The sequence below is a fragment of the Leptidea sinapis genome, chromosome 3 (assembly GCF_905404315.1).
Source record: "Leptidea sinapis chromosome 3, ilLepSina1.1, whole genome shotgun sequence".
In the NCBI taxonomy this organism is placed as follows: Eukaryota; Metazoa; Arthropoda; class Insecta; order Lepidoptera; family Pieridae; genus Leptidea; species Leptidea sinapis.
The window spans coordinates 17976572-17985684 of NC_066267.1; the positions used below are offsets into that span (position 1 = coordinate 17976572).

The 9113-nt window shown below is 36.5% G+C and overlaps 1 long non-coding RNA gene across 1 annotated transcript; it reads right to left on the minus strand.

The window, feature by feature from the left end:
• Window positions 1-666: 666 nt before the first annotated feature.
• Window positions 667-8835, minus strand: LOC126979044 (uncharacterized). The gene is made up of 4 exons (XR_007732744.1): window positions 8441-8835; window positions 8163-8217; window positions 7968-8094; window positions 667-932 (listed from the first exon to the last, which is right to left on the minus strand). It is a non-coding gene; the product is annotated as an uncharacterized LOC126979044 (long non-coding RNA).
• Window positions 8836-9113: the final 278 nt, after the last annotated feature.

The following is a 9113-nucleotide window of genomic DNA, read 5'->3' on the forward strand; positions in this document are numbered from 1 at the left end:
CGCTTTTTTGTTTAAGAAATTTTTCAAATGAGTTACTTAGTAATATGATATTTGAACATTACACTAAAATATAACAGTTTTTTTATGACAATAAGGGACAGCCGGAAGTTCAGCTGATGGTAATTGATACGCGCGCCCATAACCATGCAGTACCCTCAGGATGCGCTCAGGATTCTTGAAAAATCCAAAAATTCTGAGTAGCACTATAATTGCGGTCGTCTTCTTGAGACATTAAGATGTCAAATCTCATTAGCCCAGTAATTTCACTAGCTACGGCGACCTTCAGACCGAAACACAATAATGCTTACACATTTTTGCTTCACGGCAGAAACAGGCGCCGTGGTGTTACCCATAATCTAGCCGGCATCCTGTGCAAAGTAGCCTCTCACTGGTAAATAGTGTTAGATATTGTGTTGTTTGAACATAAAAATGGGAAAATTTTATGTATGAACAACTTCAAACTTTTACTTAATATATGATCAGCCTAGCGGAAATGTTGGCAGCATTTCCGCTAGGTAATAATAATCTCTTATAATAAAACATAATCTTGGTACACTTCTTCGTAATGATAGTTTTTATTACATGTAATCGAAGCATCATAAGTAAAGTTATAATTTATCATTGCTAGTTGTAACTAAATGTATTTTAATATCTTAGTTTCTGATTGATTTTATTTCTAGTTTGAAAAAAAAAGTTGAACAGAATCAAATCTGAATCATTATCAGCCCGAAGACGTCCACTGCTCGACAAAGGCCTCTCTCAAATATTTCCACGACGATCGGTTCTACACTGCCCTCATCCAACGTATTCCGGCAATGTTGACCAGATCATCGGTCCATCTTGTTCGGCCTTCTGGTCGCCATGGTACAGATAAAATTAACTCATTTTAATATGTTGACGCTAGACCGGCATATCAGTATTTACGACAAGACCTGGGAATGAAACACAAAACAGTCTTGATCTAATTGAAAAAAGCTAGGTATAAAAATATCTCATAGATATTATGGGCGCCAAATGAAAGTTGATAAATAGTGATAAAAAGTGGAAAAACGTCGGAAAATATCATGGTCAAACCGCAGTCAGGCTTCACAAACTGTGGCGAAACCCGGGGTAACTCACAATAAGGTAATGCTGTGTGTGTGGTTATCCAATGATTCAAATCTATACTGCCAGCAACTTATAAGATTAAACAAAGAAGTTGAAAGATATAATTTAAAATAGAGAGATAGTTAAGCTTTAAAAAAATGTCTTAAGTACAATGCGAAGAAATTTTTACCCGAAACTTATATGTAGATTAAACTACCCTTCGCAATATTGCGATAACTGGGAGTACACCTACATCTGATAAGCAGTCAATGTATGTATTGCCAGTTAATGTATGTGTATGTATTGTGCTACATTCAAATGAGATAGTGGACCAATAATAAACTCGTTCGATTCATGAATGGAGACGTAGATAAAATTTGAACTGTTAAATGCAACATTGCAACTTTCGCAATAAATAAGTTGCTGAACGCTTTACTGTCTGTTGCGATCTGAATGTTGTTTACTGGCTGAAGATAGTAACATCACAGAGAAACAAAGTTGTAAAACAGTTAATTGCGATGCCTGACGTTGCAATAAAACATTCATTAAAGCGACAAATGATGTTCATAAATTAATATACAATGAGAACACGGACGAGTAAAAAAAGAAGGACTGCGTGTCACCTTACATAACAGTGAAGCACAAAAAACATGCCGGTAAACGTGTAAATACATAGCCCCACGCACACACACTAATACAAGCCGATTGGCAGCCATTATCAGATTTTCCATCATCTGTGACAGATCAGTTTGCGTCGCAATAAAATATTTAAAAAATGCCGTCGTGCGAGGTGAAAAAGTGTAAAAAAAATTATTATTTAAGGGAGAAAAAATTGTGTAACTGGTATCCCCCGGAAACGCACACACACTAGCATAAAGATGCTACACATGTTAATATAACGGCGCGGAGTCCTTCTTTTTACTCGTCCGTGCAATGAGAATTGGAATAAAGAAATCATAGCAATGGACCTAAAGCAACCTGTTGGGAACCAATAGCAAAAATAGGTCAAACATTTTGCTTGAAGAATTTTTGCTATTTGTAGGTCCCGTAGACCTCTTTTTTGGATTTCAGATCAAAAAACAGTGACAAGTTGTTTTGGCAGTCTTTTTCTGTTGATAAAGAAGAATGACCTAAAGAATTGTGAAGAGAACCAAATAGGTAGAAATCTGAACATACAAGGTCAAGGCGATGCAATTATATGGCGGACGCATTCACAACCCTTCACTGATTAGTTCAGGCTACTTTCTCTCAACTTCTTGCTTTAACCTTTTGAATTGTTGGCAGTAGAGATCGATTGTTGTGCCATACATCCAGTCATTTGATTCTCTTGATCATAAATATTACAAAACAAAACATCTTTTCAAATAATAAGCCTACCACCGTTTTCCTTTCTATTTCGTTGATCCTTACAATTCATACATCGCTTTTGAATCAATCAAATCATCTTTGCTGCCACCAAATTCCAACTACGCACTACACACTACAAACTTGTAACCACTAATTACTTGGATACCACTATTCAAATATGTTTTCTATTCAAGTAGTATGACCTTCGATAGTGCACATTTCTAGATTGTAAATTTTTTTGCCAGGTACGTCCAAACAGTGTAATGCGCCTCCTTCGCGGTGGTCCCAGGACAATAAAACCATTAAAAACAGCGTTCTTCTTCTTCTTAAGAGTCAGCAACGGTACTGTGACTCCTCTGGTATGGTATGGAAGAGTTGGTGTTGGTGCCGCTGATCACTTATCATCAGGTTACTCGAACCCTGGGTCGTCCTCCTCTTCCTTAAAAATGAAATAGCTATTAATATAAGATGGTCGCTAGATTGAGTTCATAATAAACACATCATAATTCATTTAATAGGATTTTAAATGGAGTTTTAAAAAAGGTATTACTAATATATTGAGCTCTAGCGATAAGAACTATTTATTGCCATAAATTAAAATTAAAAAAAATAACTTACGTGATGAAAAGTTCGATTAAAACAAATCGATAACTTCATCGTGACAAGTGACAGTCGAATTCTTGTTTAGTGAACCGCGACGTAAAAAACATGTTACCTAAATTTTAAGACGATTGACAGTTAAAGCACTTAAAATATTGCCAAAATTAATATTGCATATATAATATAAGACTAGTATAGACGCGGCGTAGTAGATGGCTGTCTATATCCCTTTATCGATAATTGAACGTTGACATTTGATACTTAAGAGCACTTTGATATCCTTGTGGTTTAAGGAAATTGCATAATATAATGTGAAAGGAAACACATTTTGAGATCAAATTTGCTTGTTGAAAAATATGGCCGCTTGAAAAAAGCCCTTACAACCCTATCTAATAGTATCTCAGGAATAATTTAATATGTTTTTGCCTAAATTATGGTACCATAAAACACTAATAATATAGTGTATTTTGTGCTTGTGAATTTGAGCCAGCAAGTTGAAGTTGAAATCTATTTATATCAACACCTTTATCCTTTCTATAATCAATGGCCATTGTTGTTAGATATGGTGACAGGCATAAAAAGGCATAAAAGGCATTTATTTTCTCAAAATTGATTCCTTTAGAATTCTTTTTGATGTCATTTCTAATAACTACTAGATACTACTACTACCTCTTCGGAAACAAATGGCGCTCTGAGAGAGAAGAAGCGGCGCAAGAAACTCTCCCAGCATTCTTTTTTTTGCACTCTTTTCAATAAAAATATACAATATTGTACAGTCATTTCTATCACTATAAAATAATCACAATCTAGTCCCAGGCTGTCCGATCATTTAGATATTCAGCAGTGGAGTGGATTTACGACAGAGCCATTTTTTTATAAAACATTTAAATTTATTTATAGATAATGCCTGAATAGTGGCTGGGACTTTATTATAGAAGTGTATACATTTACCCTTAAAGCTATAATGTATCTTATGAAGCCTACTAGAATTAGTTACAAGACAGGTGGGTAAATCTTCCAACTAATGCCCAACTCACTGGATGTTGGTGAGTTTAACTTTATTATCGTACAATTCCGGTGTAGTTTTTAGGTTTTTTTCCTGGTTTGTAAGTGAAAATCTGTCTTCTACTGCGCACTTTGTCCTACTCCAATAGCTAATCAGTAAACACATGAAACACGTAATAATTTAAACTGAAGCTTATATACGAGCACATATAGGTATATAGTTCCGAGCGCGCTCGGTAGCGTACATGCTCACTGAACTTACGAATATAATTTGTACTCGTGATCTGCGCGGCAACCACCGCTGTACGCTATTATGACTATGAGTTCCGAAAAACTCATAGCCAATGAATTGCTGGTATTCCTTCAGCACGCAATTGATGCCGTCCCGCAGGAGGGATGAAAGGGGAGAGAGAAGTGTACAGGATATGATAAATGTCCTGAAAGTGACTGATCCTGACGACGTGCCGTCTTTCGTGGCAAGGAACTTGAACAAGTTACCACCCGTCACCTTCGACCATGTCGACGTCACCAGGTTGCTGAAAGACATCACAAACCTCAAGGCAGGCCTGGCAGAAGTAGTGTTAAAATTAGAGGCATCTCAAAACACCATCAGGGAGCTGCAAGCTGAAGTAGCGACGTTGCGCAACAATACTGTTGTAAGTAGGTCATTAGAGGCTAATAACAGCAACACACGACGTGGGGCTTTCATTACTTCGCCAGCGAGTTTTGAATCAGCGAAATTCGACTCGACACCGGCCGCTGTCCCCGGATGTCTGAGCGGTAATGTACTTGCCGCCCGTCCCTCGCCTCCTCCCCTCTCGGAGGTGTCGCCTGCGGTCGTTACGTCAACACCTCAACGTGACTATGCTGCTGCCATCCACCAGCAACCCAGAAAGCAGACAGTGCTGAGGACAGAAAGTGGAAGCGGGCACGCCCGCAAGGAACCTACTTGTAGAACTGTGTTGAAGGGTCAGACCGACAAGGATGGCTTCATTAAGGTGGAGCGGAAGAAGAGGAGGCCTCCTAGTCATAATCAATGTGGCACAGCACCGATAGGACAGAACCAGCTCCTGCATCCCGTAGTCCCAGCGACGTATATCTACATCTCCCGCTTTCACCACACCACCAAGGCCTCCGACATTGTTCAGTACTTGGTGGAGAAGGCAAGGTTCCGGTTGGGGGTCGAAAAGTTGGTGACGCGTCACGCAGTAGACTTTAACTATTTTATTGTTCGCGTCCCAACAGAACATATATCGACCTTCCTGGACGTGAAGCTGTGGCCGAAGGGGATCGTGTGCCGCAAGTATCGCGGAGGTCGCCGACCGCCGGAAGTTACCGAACCCGCGCCTCACATCGCCGCGAAAATGTGACGTAGATTTAAGTTTTAAAAATATGTATGTTCGATTATAAGGTATTTATTTTATGGGCATTGTAGCCTGAAATAAAATGATTTATTATTATTATTATATTATATATAAGCTTATATATATATATATAGCGACATATAGCGGACACGACAAACGTTGCCCGTTAAATTTGAAAAATCGGACCAGACGTTAGGAGATCACTAACATATGCAGAAGAATTATAAATGGACTATTTTGAGAATCTAATAAATCATCAACATCGGTCCAGCCGTTTAGAAGGATTTTACTGTCAACACACGTACAGAAGCATTATATATATATATATATAATATATATATATATATATATATATATATATATATATATATATATAATATATAATATCTCTATATATTATATCTCCAATTTCCTCTAGCGGGACTCTCGCAGAGTAATTACACACACAAATTTTAAGTTATGTAAACTGCCCATCAATCAAACGAGAGGTTCGGCCTACTTTCAAATACGAATGTGATACACGCTCAAGTGATAAATGACGGGAATTAAATCTGTTTCACTAATGAGCTATATTGAGTTAAAGTTTTTATATTTACGTTAATGCAAAAAATTACAATCACGTTGGTTAAATGGTTACTATATTTGCTTATTGACATCGCTGAAAAATCTTTTTTGAAAACGAAATTTGTTTGAATATTTTCGTTGCATAATTTTGCATTCATTGTATAAAATATATAATGTAATATTATAAAATAATTGGGATGTGGATAGCTGGACTTCACGAGCCATGAATTTCGACACAAAAACCCACAAAGATTTACAAAACCTGATTGTCTTTTGCAGTCGATATACTTGACCCAGACGATTTTCTCAGGTCCCAAACAATTCTCCATGCCCAAGCTATCAGTGTCAAACCACTGTGTTAAATAATAATAATATAAGCCTTTATTCAGACAAGTTATACAAGGTGCTTTACTTTACCTAGAATATTTATATTTAAAATGAAATTTAAACTCCCTCAACAACCTTGTCTGTTTGCCTATTGTTGGCAAAGACCTCCCCCGCAGTTCCACTTGCCATTTTGCCTGTCCTCTGATTGTATGCCCTGCCCACTTCCTATTAAGTTTCTTAATGGTTATAGATTCGTCTTTCGTTCCTGTGTGCTTTTTGTGGTTGATATTTTTAATTTATCTACTAGTTTTTTCCATATCATACTTCTATTGATTGTATTCTGACATTATTATTATAATTTATAATAGACTAAGCAGTTTTCGCTGATGCGTCTATATCATTTGCCATATCTATTCAAATGTTTGAAGTTTTTTGATTTGTGCTTTTGTTAGGGACCAAGTTTGGCAGCCATATGTCAATACAGGCAGAATACGGGTGTTGAAGAGTTTTCTTTTGATGGCCATACTAGTTTGTTTATTTTTGAATATATCTCTCAAACTTAAGAATCTTTTCCATGCACTTCTAATACGTATTTCTATTTCTTTTGTTGCTAGATCTTTTGTTGATATTATTTGGCCCAGATATACATATTCATCAACACACTCAATTCTATTTTACTTGATGTATATAGGTTCTTTTCTTCCATTATTCTTGATTTTGGTTTTCTCGGTGTTCATTTCTAATCCTGCTTTTCTGCTTTCAGCCTCCAGCTCATTTATCATAATCTCAATCTCATCTTTTGTTTGCGAGAATATTACGATGTCATCTGCAAATCTTAAACGTGACAGATTATCCCCATTTATTTTCAGACCGCATTGCTCCCAGTTTAAATGGCAAAAAATCTCTTCAAGAACAGCAGTGAATTAAAATTTAAAGTAAAAAATTAATTCTTTGTGGTCGTCTAAGCTTTCTCCTAGACGTCTTACTTCACTCAGTCCTATGATGGACCAGTTAATATGCAGAGCCATTTTGAGTTCTGATAATTTTTCTTCTGTTCTTAATGAGAGAGTGTTCTCACATTTTTGTGTCTCCTAGGCGTCTGATGTTTATTATTTAAATTTGAAGGGTAGTAGTCAGCTTCCCCCACGGTGACTAGCCGGCTTGGGGTGCATTTATTCTATGTTGGTGTTATTATAGTTAGCCTTGATTTCGTTCCGTTCCGATAAATACTATAATTCTCAAAAATAAATTAATTTAAATAATAACCCTACAGAAAACTATAACAAGTAAATTGTTCTACAAACATCAATTATGAAATGATTGAATTGCAAAATGAAGTATTTGGTTAGTTAACATAAATTCAGTCTACCAAATTGAATTGATACAAATAAAGTGACCATCATTGATTACATATAAGTGAGTAAAATTTATTAAATCCTCAATAAGTTACATTTCATAAATAATATTTGTGGTTTTGGTAAATTCGCTATACCACGTTGCACTTGAAATGATGAATGACACAATAATAATTAATTAGACCTTTGCATAGGACGCGCAATAATTTCATACCCTTTTATTTATTTATTTGGAGAGGGTGGCGATTTACCTAGTCCTAATGGGTCCTAATAACACCCCGTTCAGAATTAAACTATTGTGTTCGCTATTTATACTTACAGCTCTTCATCAAGCCCTTCTGCATTTCCGAACCACAGTATCTTCTTAACACGTGTATTACAAATACTTGCGAGCATGGTGTAGTCGCCAAGCCATACCCATACACACGTTTGTTGACACTGCAATACTAAAATAATATTTGCCGTCTCTAAACTTTCCCCAATGGTGTAAAGCAATACGAAACGAAATACTCACTGAGCTGATTGTCTTTTGGTTTTGGGTTCGTAGCAATATATCCAGCTTTCATCACCTGGAACGATGTCAAATAAAGCATTTCAGTGACCGCCGTTCAATTTATCTAAGATTTGGCGACACCAGTCGATGCGAAGGTGTTTCGGGTCGTCGGTTAAAATATGGGGAATCCATGTGGTACAACGCTTCCTGACGCCTAAATGTTCGTGTAATATTTTTTGAACTTGACTAATGCTTAACTTTATGGCTTGCCCGTATCTGATGATAGGTCACTCCCTTACTTTCCTCTATCATGCGTCGCACAGCACTGATGTTATCTTCAGTGGTAGCTGTTAAAGGACGTCCCTCACGCGGATCATCATTGAGATTGCTACGTCCACGCTTAAACTCGTCAAACCAATTGTAAATAGTGAGTGGCACGAGATGGGGCTAATCGCAACCTATCAAAGCTTTGTTGTTGAGTAAGCCCACAATGAAAGTCATAATAAATCATTGACCGAAAATGTTCTCGCGTTAGGTTCATTTTCACGTGTAACAAGACTTTTTGATTTGCCGCCCATTCACAAAAACAAATGACAAATGAATGCAATATACTACATTAGGTTACCAAAGAGTTTTAAAATTGAAATTCAAAATAGTTTTAATCAGCAATGTTTCTAACTGGCCAGCTCTAAACATTTTCAGTGTTACCCACTTATCTGAGAAACCACAATAATGAGACTGTTAAAATTATTATTACAGATGTGTAATTACTTTCACAGCTATAACAACAAAAAATAATTAAAATCTAGGTAGGAATTACAAAATGGCCGTCAAGCAAATTATAAATGTTTTCCTTTACAAAAGATTTATAAAGTTAACAGTGTTTTATTTTGTACAATGGTAAAGAAACTTTGTATTCAAGTACAACCATTTGACCTGATTTGAAATTATGAGACTGCTGATATTTATACA